This window comes from Coturnix japonica, chromosome 2 (assembly GCF_054131305.1).
Source record: "Coturnix japonica strain WE chromosome 2, WE-NBRP24, whole genome shotgun sequence".
NCBI classification, from domain to species: domain Eukaryota; kingdom Metazoa; phylum Chordata; class Aves; order Galliformes; family Phasianidae; genus Coturnix; species Coturnix japonica.
This window is the reverse complement of record NC_140664.1, coordinates 1,109,560-1,112,858: the sequence shown is the minus strand read 5'-3', so window position 1 is coordinate 1,112,858 and position 3,299 is coordinate 1,109,560. Positions and strand designations below refer to the sequence as shown.

The following is a 3,299-nucleotide window of genomic DNA, read 5'->3' as shown; positions in this document are numbered from 1 at the left end:
TCACAGAGTGAAATACCTAAGTGAATATATGGATAGAAAGCACAGTTGCAGGATTTAATGAAAACTGTTCTTTGCTTAGAGCCTGGAGCTGGTATAACAGAAAATACATGAAGACAATCAAGATGCCTTTCTTCAAGTCCATCTGCAAATCCGATCGAAGCAAGGAAATGAATGTGTCTGCCAGGACCAGCTTCTACAACTACCTGCCACTACTCAACTGTTCTTATTAACTTCTTCGTTACTACTTGTCTTTAATACTCAGGTGGTGAGAGAAAAATGCAGCACATTGTATGGACCTTATGGATGAATTCTGTGTGACTTTGTAAACTCACTCTTAATGTGCTATTGAAATACTCTCTGTACAATCCTCTCCGTAATGGGAGTATGGTATGTTTCTTAGTTCCAAAGTGCAACTACCTAAACTTTGGCTTTATTTGGAGCACCTGGATTTGTAAGGTGATGTTCACACTTTACTTAGAAAACAGTATACTGAACTGTAAAGCTCTGAAACTTATATTATGATTGGGTCATGGGATTATTTCCACCAGGTTGCTGAAGTAGCTCAGCTGGGAGAGCGTTAGACTGAAGATCTAAAGGTCCCTGGTTCAATCCCGGGCTTCAGCAGTAGTTTTTCCATAGTTTTGTGAGTTTCAGTTGTAGCTCATACAACACAAATATAGCATGGAGATATGGCACAATCTGGAGCCTGGGAGTTGCCCCTCTCCATCAGGATGTGTTGAGTAGGTGCTGTTAAGGAGACAAACTTGTCTTTAGACTGAGGACAGTCATTTTTTGCCTGTCCGTTCATCTCTTTTCATGGCTTCCCAGCTGCACCATTGCTAATGAAATCTGAACAATGATATTCTGTCATTTCACAGAAGGTGATCCTGAGGCTGGAAGTAAGATGTTTCTTGAGGTGACTGATAAAGGTCTGTGTAAGAAAAGGGATCTCCTGGTACAAGCTAAACTTGTAAAAAGGTGTTCAATGCCAGGTTGGATGGGGCCCTAGGCAGCCTGGTCTAATATTAAATGAGGATGTTGGTGGTCCTGCCTTTGGTGGTGGGCAAAGGGGCAGGGTTGGAGATTCATTATCATTGAGGTCCCTTCCAGCCTGTGATTTCTGTGATTTATCTTTACTTCTGAACTTCTGAAGAACTAAAAACACAGCAAAACTACTGGCACTTCCCGTGAGAGTGTTTTGCCTGCTAACTGATGGAAATACCTAGGGAGTTACTCAAACATGTCCTCCAAGTTTACTGTTTACTGTTTGCAAACATGGGCACACAGAAATTGATGTATGAATGGCAGAAAATAACACTGCAGGAAGAAATGATTTGCCTAGCAAACAGAAATGATTACTCCAATTTTAATTCCCATTCTTTCTTTATGGATGTCCACATGAACTGCAAAAACTCAAACTGGATATTGGCCCTGAGGAGTTTCTTATGTCAGCACTGTAATAATCACCACTAATTATTATGGAATGAGAATAATAGGACATTCCCCATAGCTAGGAAATGGTCAGATGAAAGTAAATCAGAGAAAAGAAGAAATAGTTTAGTGAAGGTCCTGAATTGGTTGATGAGTCTGGGAGAATAGTAGGATTTACAAAAATAGTGTGATAAGAACATGGACATAGATAATTCCAGTAGTGAAAGTAACTCACTCTGCTCCCAGGCAAATAGAAAACCAATGGTAGGACAAATGTAAACCTCCCCCTTCCCAGTGATAATCACGGATTCAAGAAGAAGACTATAAAATTCCCACACATAAAGTGTTTCTTCTCCTGTGCATTTCTCCTAGCAGCTGTCAACCTGAGAGGTAATGTTTGCTGTATTCAATACCCTACATATTACAACACAGGTTGTATATAGACATCAAGAAATGAATAAGTGGTAATATTATTTTAAGTCCCCCAAAGATGGGACTGAAATATTCTTGTGAAGGGTTCGACATATTTTGTTTGTTCCCAGAAATGTACCTTTGAAGCTTTGTGCTTGTTTTGTCTAAAGACAGCTTAAAGCCAGGTGGTTGGCCTATAAGCTGAAGGATGAGGATGGTTGTGGGTATGACACTGACCAGTTCTGGCCTCAGAACTGGGCAGGAGAATTAATATTGTGTAACCAATGTTAATGGACTCAAGTGAACCCTGAAATCTTCTGTTTTCGGTCCTATTAACAGTGACATATAGGGAAAAACGTTCAATTTCATACAGAAACTTTTTACAGAAAACTATTGAACTGTGTTCTATAGGAGCCAACCTTGAACTCCTGCTTCAGTGATCTTTAAACACTATGGAACATCTCTGGAATGAAGGGGAAAGAAATAAAGTGATTTTACTGAACCCATTAATGAATTGACTGCAGCTCAAATTAATTTTTATGTATATTTCTTCTCACTTGTCAAAACACAAAGCAGATGTTTTAGCAAAAAAAAAGAGTCAACTCAAATTATTATTAAATGATATGAAGGGAAAGCATGGGGAAGGGGAAGTCTTTCAGTGGGCAGTTTTTCAGGTGAACATTTATTACTGAGAATTAGGCATCGACTTTCTCTGCTTTAAAACCAAGCCGTGGCAAATTTAAATTATATATTGAAAAAAAAGACTAACGCAAATCCTTGAGCATGTTATCTATATTGTTTCTGACTTGTCATTCTTTATCGGGCAATTAAGTGCAACACGACATTTTCTTGACAAAGTAGCTCCATACAGCTGTGTATTTCCCCAGACGAAACACAAAGCAAATTAGATTGAACGCATCCATAAATCTCTGTGGTTGCAGCTGTAGCAGGGGGGGAAAGATGGAGAGGAGGGAGTGATGACACATGGAGATCTATAGAAAAGATTACTATCATCTCCAGCTTAGTTTTGCTGTGTTTTCTTTATTATCACCTTCAATTTAAAAATGACAAGCGTCATGTTGCCCCATGACAGTCCTTTCTGTTTATGGATTTCAGTACGTGGGTGCCTGTGGAAGGTATCTCACAGCTTTAGATAGCAAGCCACTGTACCTTACTGTGAAACTGATGGGCAAACAGACATCCAGTAATGAAGTAATTTGAGTAAAATTATAATTTTGGAGGAAAAATAAATAAATAAAAGCCAAACAAAAATATGGAGACACTTTAAGTACATTGTGCTAAACCAGTTAAATCTTAGCCCTTCTCCATGCGGAACTCAGGCTTGTACATCCAAGCCCAGTTCATTAATTCAAAGCTTATGCAACTCACCTGTGTGTGATAAATGTGCACTGGTATTTGCCAGTCAACAGACCCATGCTGATCCTGGCAAATGCTAG

General features: G+C 39.1%; 1 non-coding gene across 1 annotated transcript; it reads left to right on the top strand.

The window, feature by feature from the left end:
- The first annotated feature begins 551 nt into the window (after window positions 1-551).
- TRNAF-GAA (transfer RNA phenylalanine (anticodon GAA)) lies at window positions 552-624 on the top strand. The gene has a single exon. It is a non-coding gene; the product is annotated as a tRNA-Phe (tRNA).
- Window positions 625-3,299: the final 2,675 nt, after the last annotated feature.